We start from the raw sequence: 15,411 nt of genomic DNA on the forward strand, positions 1-15,411 counted from the left end.
CTGGGGTAAAAAGAATTCACAAAGGTTTGTATCTTAGACTTACATCACTGGTGTGTATCTTTTTAAAATGATATAAAAGTCTGGTGTAAAAATATTACTTACCTGCAACTGTAGTTTTTTAGTGTTGGTATAGTTCATAATAATAATAATTATAATAAAGAGTGTTTCAGCTTCTCACAGCACTTCAATAAGAAGAATTACTATTACCTAAATCAAAGGAAACTTTTTTTAGCAACTTTGGAAGCATAAAATGTGCTGTGCACTCACCAGGGTTTAACCCAACCTATCACACTGAGTTATCCTACAGGCATATATTCACATGCTTTGAATAATTCCTGTTATCAGGCTGGCAAATCTTTAAAAAAAAAAAAAATTGTATTAAGTTTGCAACAAGTAACAAGCATTTGCAATGCAATAGGTCTCGCATTAGGAAAGTTTGAACTATTGGTATTGTAAATGCCAAATTTTATATTTATGTGTTGGTTTTGAAAATAGCTAAATTAATAGCTTTACAATTCCAATAGTTTTAACTTTCGCACCAAATACATAGCACCGACAAACATTGACCGAAAACAAAAAATAAATGCTTAAAATGCGTTTTGGAAACGTTTTGTTCCTGTAACGTGAAAATGCACCTACTGACATCGTACAAAATAGGGGGCAGTGTGTAAGGGGGCAGTGTGTGAGGGGGCATTGTATGAGGGCAAAGTGTGAGTGTGTAAGGGTGCGGGCTCTGTGTGTGTGCGGGGTGCAAGGGTGCAGTGTGTGTGGCCTAAAGTAGTGTAAGTGGGTAATGTGTGAGGGTGCAGAGTGTATAGGGGCAGTGTGTCAGTGGGGCAGTGTGAGGGGGTGCAGAGTGTGAGGGGGGTGCAGAGTGTGAGGGGGTGCAGAGTGTGAGGGGGGTGCAGAGTGTGAGGGGGGCGCAGAGTGTGAGGGGGTGCAGAGTGTGGGGGGTGCATATTGTGAGGGGGTGCAGAGTGTGAGGGGGTGCAGAGTGTGAGGGGGCAGTGTGTGTGGTCTGTGTGAGAGTGGGGCAGTATGTGTGGTCTGTGTGAGAGGGAGGCAGTGTGTGTGGTCTGTGTGCGAGGGGCCAGTGTATGTGAAGGACCAGTTGCAGGCGATTTGCGAGAGCAGAGTTCAAGACACAGCAAGGCGCAACAGAATAAAAGTGCTGTTAGTGGAGAGAGTGATCTTCATCAGAACGTAAGCAGGAAAGCAAAGAATGAAAGTCATACAAAAGCATACGTGTTTGGGTGTGTAAAGTAAAATAATGAAACACACATTCAAAAGTAAATAAATATAAGAGATGAATGCAAAGCACAGAGGCAGGAGGTCAAGTAGTAAGTCACACAGAGCCGAGATTCCGGAAAAGTTGTGAGAAAGAGAAGGCGGGCGGAACTACTCGGAAGGGGAGAGACGCGTGGGCGGAGAGGAGCCTGTGAGAACGCGCTGCGGAGATCAAAGAAAAGACCATATGGAGAGTGAGGGGGTGTGCAGCCTGGTGAGCTGACTGTGTGTGGCCACAACATTTTCAGACCGCAACATCCACGTGAACTTTGTTCATTTGTTAAATAAAGTTAAACCAAAATTCTAATTTAAGCACAAAACACCTAGCACCAATAGACATTAACCGACGAAAAAACCCCAAAATCTACTGATGCGTTTCAGAAACGCTTTGATCCTGAAGTGTTTGTGTTTTTGTTAAAATTTAGAAAAGGCACCTACTGAAATTGTACAAACTAGGGGGCAGTGTGTAAGAGGGCAGTGTGTGAGGGGGAATTGTATGAGGGCACAGTGTGAGTGAGTAAGGGTGCGGGCTGTGTGTGTGTGTGTGCAGGGTGTAAGGGTGCAGTGTGTGTGACCTAAAGTACTGTGAGTGGGTAATGTGTGAGAGCAGTGTATGTGGGGGCAGTGTGTCAAGGGGTCAGTATGTGAGGAGGGGTCAGTGTGTGTGGTTTGTGTGAGAGGGGGCAGTGTGTGTAGTCTGTGTGAGAGGGGGGCAGTGTGTGTAGTCTGTGTGGGAGGGCAGTGTGTGTGGTCTGTGTGAGGGGGCAGTGTGTGTGGTCTGTGTGAGGGGGGCAGTGTGTGTAGTCTGTGTGAGGGGGCAGTGCGTGGTCTGTGTGGAGGGGTAAGTGTGAGTGGTCTGTGGCAACAGAGGGAGAGCACGGCGCATGAAGTGTCTGGTAGAAAATGTAAGCTGTAAAGAATGCGCGTGGTTGTGACAGTTGTAGACAATGCGCGTGAGTGTGTTCACATGAACTGTACACGATCCGCAGCTAGGTAGACTTTTCGGACTGCTTACTATAATCTCGCCTATCCATCCCTGCGGGATAGAATAGGCGAGACCTAAAAACATAGACAGCACCTATTGCCACCAACATTGTCAGAGTATAAGTACACCACATTAGCAGTATTTGTTCCGCTGCCGCCTCTCGAGCCCACTCATCCCCACTTCAAGCTCACACTCGTTCCTCGTTCTGTCAATGGTCATGGATTTATGCTCGTACCCCTGTATCATTGCCAGGGCTCCATACCCTCTCCAATATTCACGGGCATCTCCTGCCTTCGTACACCTTATTTCTCAATTATAATACACAAATCCATGTTCTCCGTCCAGGTCTGAATATCTGGTGCATTACCTGCCCCCCAGTTATGTTTCTCTTAGTTACTGAAAGCCACACCATAATTAGTAGCTTGGTATACTTAGGTGGATTGACATCGCCTCACACATTAAGTATCATGGTTTTAACTGTATTGTATAGTTTTTCCCCGTTGCCATGTACAAGGCCTTCCGCACTGCCTGCTAATAATGTTGAATTATCACACAAGACCACACAGTGTACAGGAAGTCTTCTACTTCATTGCAACTCCTACTACATGTGCTGAAGCCTGCTCTTTCCCATTTTGTGCAGGACTTCCCTGGTGTAATACAATCTATGTAACATTCGCAGTTGCACCAGACTGAACTCGGCACATATCGCAATCTCTTTGGGGGCCTGGAGCGCCTCCTCCCACTCTCCATTCTTGAGTGGGCCCACTTCTCTCTCCCAGTCCATCTTGAGTTTGGTCATCACCTCTGGAGACTTGTCCATTTTGTCCCTATATATCAGGGAGCTTGGTTTTTTAATCAGTGGTTCCACCAGTATTCTTCCCTCTAGGGGCGATGTTTTTAGACTACTGTTGTATCCTTCTGGATGTGGCCCGCTAACGCGTGCCTCGTCTGCAAGTACCGGAATACTTATGCATCTGTCAATTGGTATTCCTGCCTGAGCCTCTCCGGGAACATCAGGCCATTCTTGTCCCAAATGTCTCCTAGCATAGCAATTCCTATCGTGATCCAAGGGGAGAATCCTTCCAGCCTGCCACACCTCCCTCAGAACATCGCTATCCCAGGGAAGAGTTGATTTTGTCAGTTGCTGCCCCCACCCCAGGTATCTCCTGGCCTGTTTCCAGACCCGGGCTACTGTGAGAGTATGTTTTGGGAGCTAGATCCGGGGTCGGTTTCTGTAGCTAACTGCTGGGTAACCCCTACTTTACATCGCATGTCTGTCAATCCGCAATGCTGGCTGCGCTAATGGTGCGAAGACCCAATCATTCACTGTTACCAGCTGTGCCACCCAATAATATTTTTTAATATAAGGTAATGTAATCCCCCGTCATACAGCCCTCTCATCCGTTTTGCTAGCGCTATACGAGGTGCTTTCTCATGTCACAGCAAAAGACGCACTTCATTATCCAATTGTCGGGAGAAGGCATCTTGTATCCTGTACGGAGTGTTTTGTAGCACATACAACAGTTTCGGTAATGTAATCAGTTTATCGATGGCTGCTCTGCCTAAGAGGGATAGTGGAAGAGTTCCCCAATGTTTCACATCCTTCCTAAACTCTTGCAGGAGTCTATACAGGTTGTCCTTGATTAATTGTTCCTCACTGCTTGCAACAAATATGCCCAGGTATCAAGAGCTCCCTAACACGATTTGCAATGTGTGGTTTCTAGGAATTGCCTCTCTGCCACCAGACAGCTGGCGTAGATGGGATTTCTCCCAGTTAATTGTGTGGCCTGAATATGTTCCATAGGTGTGGAATATTTATAGAAGTCTTGGGATTGCGGTGTCCGGTTGCGCTACATAGAGTACCACATCGTCTGCATATATTGGGATCCTTTCGTCCCATGTAGCATCCCATCGTAGCACCCTCACAGGCTCATCTTTCCTGATCCAGGTCGCTAGTGGCTCTAATGCCATGGCAAAAAGCATTGGTGAGAAAGGGCGCCCCGGCCTCATTTCCTTTTTTTAATTGAAAGGCTTTGGAGTAAACCCTGTTTACTCTGACCTAGGCTATGGTCAGCTGTATAAAAGCTGTACCCATTTCCTATATTCTGGTCCTATTTTACCTGCGCCGTGTCCCACTCTGTGCCGTGGTACAATAGACAGGTGTACCTTTTGACAAAAGTGTGACTAAAAAGTACCCGGCCTTCTCTGTGACCATGACGCTGATATTCCCTATACCTTAGGGTTGCAAAGACAAATCACTTAGCAACAGGTAGGAAAATATGGTAGGACCTAAATAAGGAATCCACCGTGAACCAACCTTATCAATTCGAATAGAAATTTGTTTAGGAATTTTTCACCTATTGGGATCCACATGCCCTGATGAATGACTCAGGCCTTACAGTCTAGTAACAGTGGGCAGAACATGTTGGCAAGTTCTTGGATGTGAGTCATTAAACTCTAGTACCTAACCCATTTAATTTTTAACCTTACCTAATGTTCCACTAATACAAGTAGATTTCCCCAGGGACACTAAGGTATTTTTAGAATATTCATCTGGATCCCCTGTTACACTGTGTTGTCCAGTAAGATTTATGCAAGAACTCCCTCCTATTTAGTCAGTCTTCAATGAGGATGAGTCCGCCCAGGTGGCATTGTCCTACCAGGGTGGGGAGAGGACTCCTCTGATGAAGCATGACACTAATAAGTGTGTGCGGTTTCCCCTTCCACTAAGGATGACTTCTCTGAAAGACAGGAATCCAAGGTTTAGTCCTGCAAAGTTTGCATATGCACCAGAGCCAATAACTTTAGGACTCTGAGTACACGGTTCTATATATCACTGTCACACTACAGTTACGTTGTGTTAGATGTTATTTGAAGGGACGCACGGTGTCATACCCTTCTCTTTTCTTTATGATGTTTCCCTATTTCAATCTCATCCACTGAAAGAACTGGCTTCAAGCTCTGTCCTGAAGGCTAACTCAAATTCTAGAAACATGTAGAATATCACTTTAGTTTGGCTTTTCATCACTATGAAAGTAGGCAGCCCACATATGAATCTGTGCATGGTATCAAAACACTGAAAATCCACTGTTACAGGTAAGTAAAAACAATTCTCCAACATTAGCTATTTCACAAATGTATGTGCTTGAAACAGGGTACAGAGCAGAGGTTATCTTGGAAACTGGAAAGGCGAGGCTTCAAAAAAACAGATTGCCTCCACAACCGCTTGTCCTACCTAACTCTCACATCTATATAAAGGTCCAGGTGCTTTGCAAGCTTCTGTGTTTTTCTCCAAGTAGTGTTTGAAAAAACGCTGGAGAAGTGTATCTGCATGGTATGCTGAAGAGGCAGTGATGCCTCTGGTCTAATTTGCTGTGCCTCATCTCAGAAGAGATGTGTGTGTCTTCTGATAGCACAGGCTGATACAAGAGAAAATCCATCAGGCTATGCCATGTCTTAAATAAACTTTTATTTTTGTTGGAAGGTTTGATTGTGTGAAGTCCTTAGATCTGTCTACATTATATCTCAGAACGTTTTCGATATCTAAGTTATGTACTCTCCTCCCTGCTAGAATTTTTCGTATTGCAAATAAAACAGGGAAAAGATACCAGTGGCTTCCAATTTTTTATTTAAGCCGCAAATCGCCTCCCTCACCTGTTAAGAGCATAGTGTTGGGAGTGACCAAGAACTAAACCAATAGTGAATGACTGCGGGAAGCAGAACAAAGACAGAAACAGAGATGAACAAGGGAGAAAAGAGAGACAAAAAGGAGACAGGGAAAGATTTGGACAGATGGCATAAATACTTATGGCCTCATTTATAGTATGGAGAACTGTACACTGTTCCACCAGGACAGCATGCACAGACAGACAACTGGGAATTTTCATGTTAAAGTTAAAAAGGCACTTTGTTTGGGAGGCACAGGTAGCTTTGCCCCTTCTTGATAAATCTGCACTAGATTTGTGGGGACGAAGGGTCAGATGTATGTACCTAGTATTTTGCGATTCTAAAATAGCGATTTTTATCGAATCTCTATTTTGGAATTGCAAAATACTTTGTATGTAGGAATCGCGATTCCTTAATATTACCTAATAGCGATTCGGTAAATAGTGAATCTCTATTAGGTAATATGACTCCATTCATTCGAATGGGCCTACAGGCCATAGGAATGAATGGTATTGCATTTGCTAATTTGCGATTACCAAATTGGTAATCGCAAATTAGCTAATGAAAAGCCAAGGGTGCCCGAGGGCCTAAGCCCCCCCCCCCCGAAGTACCCCCAAAATGTAAATAGTGCACATGTAAAGGGCACACATACCCTCCGGGCAAGTGTGCACAACATTGCACTTTGAAAAAAGCATTTAGCATTTTTCAACATTCGCACATGGTTACCATCAACTTGAAGTTGATGGTAATTAGCGTTTCCTAAATGCACAGTTCGCATTTAGGAAAGGCTTCTTACATGTGCAATAGGGATTCGCAAATTACGATTCCCTATTTGCACTCGCAATTTAGGTAATAGCAAAAAATTGCGATTACATAAATTGTGAATGCCTAAGCCTTTCATACATAGGCAAAAGCCTTTTTCCATTCACAAACAGGCCGTCTGCAAGCACAAAAAGGCTTGATACATCCGGCCCGAATTTTTGAACTGCATCCTTCCAGAGTTCACCATACAAATACAAATCAAGGGTGGCATAGTTATAAATAATGCAACATTTGGGTTTTCTAGGGAGGGTTTTGTTCTACCTTAAGGCCAAGCATTCTTGGCTGCTCAGTATCTTCATCTGGTTCCCTCTGTCTATTACTATATACACCCGCATCTTACTCTGGGCCTTCATCCTCAATCAGCCTGGTGCCCCAGGGACTTTCCACAGATGACTCTTGAATCTGACGAGCACACCCTCCAATCACGACCACTCATTTGCTGACTTAGGGGATCCTGGAGCAAAAGTTTGGCAAATGTCACAATCCTCCATGTCACAGTTTGGATGAAGGCAGTAGATGAATTGCACATCAGAATCTTCTAAAGCTATATTTTGATTTCCTTTTTGATTGTGTTTTAAAAAAGAGCTTTTGTTTATTTTCTCAGTTATGTTATTCAAAACAAAGCTAAAATACCTGAGACAGACCTGATTCTCTGACATGTGGCCAACAGCCTTCGGGAGATAAGAAGAAAAGGGTGACAAGTTGCAGAAACGCTACTGGGAAAGAAACCCCGTAGTACAAACAGCAAAAAATGTTTAGTTGTCAATATATAAATGTGGGTAGGGATTACATCAAGGAAGTCCTCACTAAGTAAGGTAAAATATGGGGCATGGCCTCTGGGGCGTAGCATGAAGCCCATCTCATCAGTGAGACAGAAACAGCCCAAAACAAGCATTGGCGTAGCCAATAGGTCTCGCCTTTGGGACCTTATAAGTATTTAGTTATGCAGCACAATATCCTTGGTGCAACAACATCAACTGTTGCATGGCTAAACACTTAGAAGGTCCCAAAGGCGCGACCTATTGGCTATGCCAATGCTTGTTTTACTTACGTTAAAATAGGAAACATAGCCTTTGATTAGCTGCCCATGATGTTACTAAGTATGCCGGCCTCCCGAGTGGGCAGATTGCCAGCATGGCGAGTTAAACTAAACAGAGATGCCCTCCCATAAGTCCTGGTTCTGCGGCCATTCCTGCCACATGCACTTGGCTTTCAAGTTCGACCAAGAGCTGGGGCCCCTTTCATCTGAGCATGAGAAATGTTCTGTGCGATTGTAAACAAGCTTCCATTATGAGCTATTTGCTTGACACGAACAAAAACCGTCTGGATCCACAGTGTTGCACAGAATTAACTTTTCTAACGTCATTAGATTTCTGCACAGGAGCAGACGAGGATGGATGGATGGAAGTGCTCTGTGAGCCAGAGATCTACTGAGGCTAGCCTCTGACTCCTATGCGAAGCTGTGTGGTAAAATCGGGGACTCGTGCCTACACAGGAGCATCACCACCACACTCCAATTTACAAAACAAATATAATGAACAATAAGAACACTGTGGCATAGCAGTTCCCCTTTATCAGCAAACTATTATTTTAGTGGCTTGGAGACCATGTTTCTTTTTTTCCCAACTTTATTCCTGAAGTGTATCAGGGGTATAGGGCACACACAGAAAAGACACCAGTATTCGCTGTATACAGTTTACGTTACTTAAAAAGCAAGATAATAGTAGGCATCGACAGCCAGCCTCGTACATTATGGCTCAGTTAGGCCATGGTTCTAAAACAATAACTATGCACAGGCCATTAACAGAAGAGCAGATAAAATAACCCAAAATTAGAGCGTGCACTAGAGGCGAAGCAAAACTAACCAATCCATGTCTGCAATCTCATCACGAGGCCCTGGGTCTGGTAGAGCCTGGTCCTCCTTTCAACCTGCACCTCACCGACAGGTGGCACTGCGGAGCACCGGGTGCATGAGGCTAGAAACACTGCAGACCTCCCCTCCTGGGGGGGATCCCACAGTGTTATCACCCCCTTTGAGTGTACCATTCCAGACGATTCGAGACAAGTCTGTGATGAGAGCTCAATCTTACCTCCTCTGTTCCCCGGTGAAAAGATACTCTGTTGTATCTGAGGATTATGCTAATATTTCTTTCTGTGGCAACAACAGGAGGAACCGGGGAGGGAACGATGCTGGTTATGACAGCCTGTCTGATTTAAGACACAAAAGGACAAAGTCGGTTTGAAAACGAAAATCTTGAGCGATGCGATGTAGCGCCTCCTGTGACAGCTCGCCTAGCACTAATGCATCACACGTTATTTCTGCGGGGGGAGGTGCCTTTTATGAGCGGTCAGTGGGAATGAATGGCCCAACCTTAAGGTTTATATAAACTATCCTCCCTAATCAAAAGGCAGCGGGGAGAGTGTCAGCTCACATAACGCACAAACCGGCAGAAAAATGAGACTTCTCTCTTCCGTTAGCGCAGACTTGAGCCGGGAGTAACGCTGCTCCTGGCATGCCCTAACACAGCCCTAGCAGAGAGCTGGCCTTCTGACTGAGTACAGGGGGCACTCTAAGAGAGCCTGAGAGACAGAGGGCTACAGGGGGAGAGCGGCTGGAGAGAGGTGGAGGAATGGCGAGGGTGAAGACAGAGATAGAAAGAGGAGTGAGAAACGGAAAGATAAGAGTGGGGAGAGCAGGACATTGAGGGAAGAGTGAGGAGCGGGGTCAGACAGCTAAAGTACAAGCGTGCGCGCCTCGCGCTATAAGTAAAAAAACACAAGTGGCGGCAAAAGTGAAAGCGTTTCCCTTGCGGAAGCGAGCAGCGCCAGGAGCGATAATTGCTAACAGATGGCGCCAAAGCTCGCTCCCGCAAGGAAATCGCCAAACGTGCAAGCGTTGCCATTGAAAGCAATGTAACGCGTGCATATTTTTGCCTGCAAAGCTGTGTCGATTACAAAAGGTCTTTTTCCTCTGCAGCGCTTGTGCGCTGCGTAGGCGAGACCTAAAAAGTGGATTTGCTATCATATTTTCTATCATTTTATAGTTGTTTCTAAAAGGGTTATGTATGTATGTATAAAGTATCCCGTGCCTGACTATGAGAAATATTTGAAACAAGTGAATCTATGAAAGAGTCCATTGTAGAAAAACTTGAGTTGGGCATTTCCTAATTTGCTCAACAGGCAATCTCTGTGAATTAGGTAAATAGGATGCCCGCCATTTTCTATAATATAAATCACATGTACATCCATTTACTTCAGAAACTGCATATTTCCTAATTACAAGTTAGGATGTTCTTGTCAGGGTTCCGCCATCTTGCCATCAGGTGGTGCTCACGAGGGCCCTGTGGGGTTCAGATACTACACCAAAACTTTTTTCAACTCCTGGTATTTCCAGCTCCACCTTATATTCCAGTCCAGGCTTCTTCACCTCCTTCCTGATGCATCATGGTCCCCCTAGTCCCTTCTGTCTCCAAACCCTGCTCTGGTCATGCCCTGATGGTGGTGCTCTATTCTCTCTCCTTATTCCTGGATCCCACGGCCTTTCCTACCCTTTTATATCTGCATTCTGGACTTTTCACTATCTCAGTTCTGACCTGTATCCGTTTCCTGGCTTTCCTGTGCCTGTCTTGTGTCTGCCGGATGCCCTGATCTTCCCTTTTCAAAGTCCCGTTCTGCCTTCCCTTCATTGGTTGCTCCCTGATTCCTTGCACCTGGTTGATTCCGTGCCCCAGGCTCTCTCTCTGCACGTGTGCTCCTCCCCTAAGCCTCCTGCTATTTCTGCATAGTGATCCCATGCTACAGGAGCTTGCAACTGACCCTGCTGCTGAGTCTTCTTATGCTCTGTTTGATCCTGTTTCTAAATTCTATGCTTGTCTTTGAATTTCTGTTTTCATACTTGTTTGACTCCATGTTGATGTTCCAAACAGTTATTTTTGTCCCTTGCTTATCACTTGTTTATCCTGCCTCGTTTCAAAAGTTTGACTGGTTCCTAGTTATGACTGCACACATCCAGACCTGTCTTGGGTATGTCAATGCATATTACTGTCCTGCCATAGTTAGTGTGCAGATTCCCAGTATTCATCGTTCTGTAGATTCCGACCCTGACCTTGACCCTTATTCCAGTCCATTTTTTCCCTGAATCCAGTTCCTGTTTCTGTGTACCTTCCACTGTTCTCCTTATATTTTTGTGTTATATTATTATCCTGATTTTCTTTGCTTCCAAGGGCGCCAGTTAGACTCCAAGGTTTGTGTCTGTGACATAGAGAGCCACCCATCACTCTTTTTCAAAAGGAACTGCTGGGTGTCTCCTTGAACTCTGTGAGATTAATCTGCTACTTGCCTTCTCCTAAGATCTTTTCCACCTCACAGAGAAATCACTTCTGAAGAGCAGGTAAAATATCATTTATGATAGTTTGTCTATCATTACTGTACTTTCACCATCCTGTGATTAGTACTCATGTTATTTTCAGAGTTTCCATTGCAGACTTCTCAGTTTCCTGTACACTACCTGCTTCACACTGAGGCGAGCAGGACCCCTTGGGATTCTGCTCTCCCAGCACGCCGCTCCACCACAGCGCTCCTAGGCAGTGTCTCTGCCTCTACACCTCCTCTGACTGCGGTTCCAGGCCGTGTGCCTTCTCTTAGTTGCTTTTCTTTTGCTTTCTTTTTCTGTGCCTTCTCTTAGCTGCCTATCTGCTTCTTTCTAGCTTATTTTGCCTTTTCTGTGTCTTCACTTATTTGCCTATTTGCTTTTTCTCCCTTTCCCTTTACTATCATCTGCCCCCTTCTGCCATTTCCCGCCGCTGCTGCCCCCATGGCCCTCCGACATTCTCTTGCGATCTCCCGCTTCCCAGCTGTCCAGCCTTCCCCCGACCCGTACTTAATGGTGACCGCGCTCAGCAGGGACGCCGTTGGCACACCAAAGGCACGCCAAATGCAAGCCCGTCTGCGCCCGCCTACAACCCGATTACAGCCAGCACCAGGAACCCTGGTCCTCTGACCCACCAGTGCTACAGCTCCTCGGCTCTCTACGCACTCGACATCGGCAAGAACAACAACTGCAAGTTCTCCTCCCTTCTCAACACCCACGGACCCTTCACCTGGCGACACTGCCGCCACTCCTTCACCTTCGCCTATGCCCAGGATCCGCCTCCACCCCCAGCAACAACCCCATCACACCCCAAACCCTACAATGCATCCTACTAAACGTCTGTTCCCTCCACAGACACGCCGCGGAAATCTGGGACCTCCTCGACCGCACCTCCCCTGACGTCACCTTCCTCATCGAAATCTGGACAAACGCCGCCTTGGGACCAGATATCACGATCGCCAACCCCGAAAGATACAAAATCACCCGACTGCCCCAACTGCCCCAGGAGAGGCATCGCCATCGCCCACAAGGCCATCCTCCTTCTGAGCACCTTCACCGACGGGCCCACAGACCTGATGGAACACCTCCACTTCAAGATACAGACCAACCCGTCCATCACCCTCTGAGGCACCATCATCTACAGACCCCCCCAGACCCTGCATGCTTTTCTCTGACTCCATCACCGACATCATCACCCCACATGCCATCACCTCCACCTTGCTGGGAGACCTCAACTTCCACCTTGACAACCGCCAAGACCTCAACTCCACCTCCTTCCTGGACAACCTCCACAACATCGGACTCAAACAGATCGTACCAGAACCAACGCACTCAGCAGGACACACCCTCGACCCCATCTTCACAGCAGGGAATTCCATCACCTTCAGCCACAACTCCGAACTCCCTTGGACGGACCACCGCTGTGTCCACTTCACCTTCAAAAATAACATATCCCACAGACGTTCACACCAGCTGCAGTGTAGGAATTGGAACAAGTTCCCCGATGACCAGCTCACCGCCGCCCTCAGCAGTTCCGCTCCCACTGCAACAGACGATGACCCTACCACCGCCGCCCGCACCCTACACAACTGGATCATCGACTGCGCCAACACCATCGTCCCCTCAAGAAAGCTTCCAACCCTCACGCCAAGAAAGCCAGCTGGTTCTCCACTGAACTCTGGGAATCTGTATGTATGTATGTATAAAGTATCCCGTGCCTGACTATGAGAAATATTTGAAACAAGTGAATCTATGAAAGAGTCCATTGTAGAAAAACTTGAGTTGGGCATTTCCTAATTTGCTCAACAGGCAATCTCTGTGAATTAGGTAAATAGGATGCCCGCCATTTTCTATAATATAAATCACATGTACATCCATTTACTTCAGAAACTGCATATTTCCTAATTACAAGTTAGGATGTTCTTGTCAGGGTTCCGCCATCTTGCCATCAGGTGGTGCTCACGAGGGCCCTGTGGGGTTCAGATACTACACCAAAACTTTTTTCAACTCCTGGTATTTCCAGCTCCACCTTATATTCCAGTCCAGGCTTCTTCACCTCCTTCCTGATGCATCATGGTCCCCCTAGTCCCTTCTGTCTCCAAACCCTGCTCTGGTCATGCCCTGATGGTGGTGCTCTATTCTCTCTCCTTATTCCTGGATCCCACGGCCTTTCCTACCCTTTTATATCTGCATTCTGGACTTTTCACTATCTCAGTTCTGACCTGTATCCGTTTCCTGGCTTTCCTGTGCCTGTCTTGTGTCTGCCGGATGCCCTGATCTTCCCTTTTCAAAGTCCCGTTCTGCCTTCCCTTCATTGGTTGCTCCCTGATTCCTTGCACCTGGTTGATTCCGTGCCCCAGGCTCTCTCTCTGCACGTGTGCTCCTCCCCTAAGCCTCCTGCTATTTCTGCATAGTGATCCCATGCTACAGGAGCTTGCAACTGACCCTGCTGCTGAGTCTTCTTATGCTCTGTTTGATCCTGTTTCTAAATTCTATGCTTGTCTTTGAATTTCTGTTTTCATACTTGTTTGACTCCATGTTGATGTTCCAAACAGTTATTTTTGTCCCTTGCTTATCACTTGTTTATCCTGCCTCGTTTCAAAAGTTTGACTGGTTCCTAGTTATGACTGCACACATCCAGACCTGTCTTGGGTATGTCAATGCATATTACTGTCCTGCCATAGTTAGTGTGCAGATTCCCAGTATTCATCGTTCTGTAGATTCCGACCCTGACCTTGACCCTTATTCCAGTCCATTTTTTCCCTGAATCCAGTTCCTGTTTCTGTGTACCTTCCACTGTTCTCCTTATATTTTTGTGTGTTATATTATTATCCTGATTTTCTTTGCTTCCAAGGGCGCCAGTTAGACTCCAAGGTTTGTGTCTGTGACATAGAGAGCCACCCATCACTCTTTTTCAAAAGGAACTGCTGGGTGTCTCCTTGAACTCTGTGAGATTAATCTGCTACTTGCCTTCTCCTAAGATCTTTTCCACCTCACAGAGAAATCACTTCTGAAGAGCAGGTAAAATATCATTTATGATAGTTTGTCTATCATTACTGTACTTTCACCATCCTGTGATTAGTACTCATGTTATTTTCAGAGTTTCCATTGCAGACTTCTCAGTTTCCTGTACACTACCTGCTTCACACTGAGGCGAGCAGGACCCCTTGGGATTCTGCTCTCCCAGCACGCCGCTCCACCACAGCGCTCCTAGGCAGTGTCTCTGCCTCTACACCTCCTCTGACTGCGGTTCCAGGCCGTGTGCCTTCTCTTAGTTGCTTTTCTTTTGCTTTCTTTTTCTGTGCCTTCTCTTAGCTGCCTATCTGCTTCTTTCTAGCTTATTTTGCCTTTTCTGTGTCTTCACTTATTTGCCTATTTGCTTTTTCTCCCTTTCCCTTTACTATCATCTGCCCCCTTCTGCCATTTCCCGCCGCTGCTGCCCCCATGGCCCTCCGACATTCTCTTGCGATCTCCCGCTTCCCAGCTGTCCAGCCTTCCCCCGACCCGTACTTAATGGTGACCGCGCTCAGCAGGGACGCCGTTGGCACACCAAAGGCACGCCAAATGCAAGCCCGTCTGCGCCCGCCTACAACCCGATTACAGCCAGCACCAGGAACCCTGGTCCTCTGACCCACCAGTGCTACAGCTCCTCGGCTCTCTACGCACTCGACATCGGCAAGAACAACAACTGCAAGTTCTCCTCCCTTCTCAACACCCACGGACCCTTCACCTGGCGACACTGCCGCCACTCCTTCACCTTCGCCTATGCCCAGGATCCGCCTCCACCCCCAGCAACAACCCCATCACACCCCAAACCCTACAATGCATCCTACTAAACGTCTGTTCCCTCCACAGACACGCCGCGGAAATCTGGGACCTCCTCGACCGCACCTCCCCTGACGTCACCTTCCTCATCGAAATCTGGACAAACGCCGCCTTGGGACCAGATATCACGATCGCCAACCCCGAAAGATACAAAATCACCCGACTGCCCCAACTGCCCCAGGAGAGGCATCGCCATCGCCCACAAGGCCATCCTCCTTCTGAGCACCTTCACCGACGGGCCCACAGACCTGATGGAACACCTCCACTTCAAGATACAGACCAACCCGTCCATCACCCTCTGAGGCACCATCATCTACAGACCCCCCCAGACCCTGCATGCTTTTCTCTGACTCCATCACCGACATCATCACCCCACATGCCATCACCTCCACCTTGCTGGGAGACCTCAACTTCCACCTTGACAACCGCCAAGACCTCAACTCCACCTCCTTCCTGG

General features: G+C 46.8%; 1 protein-coding gene across 2 annotated transcripts in view; it reads right to left on the bottom strand.

Moving 5' to 3' along the window:
• Positions 1-15,411, bottom strand: part of AOX1 (aldehyde oxidase 1) — a 542,538-nt gene that overhangs the window by 128,049 nt on the left and 399,078 nt on the right. The window lies entirely within an intron of this gene.

This window comes from Triturus cristatus, chromosome 3_2 (assembly GCF_964204655.1).
Source record: "Triturus cristatus chromosome 3_2, aTriCri1.1, whole genome shotgun sequence".
Lineage (NCBI taxonomy): Eukaryota > Metazoa > Chordata > Amphibia > Caudata > Salamandridae > Triturus > Triturus cristatus.